This window comes from Lasioglossum baleicum, unplaced genomic scaffold, assembly GCF_051020765.1.
Source record: "Lasioglossum baleicum unplaced genomic scaffold, iyLasBale1 scaffold0028, whole genome shotgun sequence".
Classification (NCBI taxonomy): Eukaryota; Metazoa; Arthropoda; class Insecta; order Hymenoptera; family Halictidae; genus Lasioglossum; species Lasioglossum baleicum.
Genome location: NW_027469088.1, coordinates 839,650 through 840,000, shown reverse-complemented (window position 1 = coordinate 840,000; position 351 = coordinate 839,650). Strand labels below are relative to the sequence as shown.

Genomic DNA, 351 nt, shown 5'->3' with positions numbered 1-351 from the left:
CTTAGTAATATGCTTAAATTCAGCGGGTAATCTCGCCTACTCTGAGGTCGTCGTACGTGATACAAAATTTTGTGTGTTTCGGCCGAAAGAGCGTAAAAGTAGTACTCGCGAAAACGTACAAAGCACAAAAAAAAAAGAAAAAAAAAGAAAACGAAACAACACTACACGACAGAAGAGAGAAAAAGGTAAACAAAAAACCGATATATGCCTTATGCGCCACACCAAAATGTCAATATAATTCTTTCTTCATCTCTCGTCGATCGGAAACTCTCGCTAGACGATCTGGCCGGTTAACTTTAACGTCCGTCGAAAAGAACTTTCGGGGACTGGACGACCGACAGATCGCGCGGT

The 351-nt window shown here is 41.9% G+C and overlaps 1 pseudogene; it reads right to left on the bottom strand.

The window, feature by feature from the left end:
* LOC143219424 (large subunit ribosomal RNA) overlaps positions 1–50 on the bottom strand; it is a 6,576-nt pseudogene extending 6,526 nt beyond the window's left edge.
* Positions 51–351: the final 301 nt, after the last annotated feature.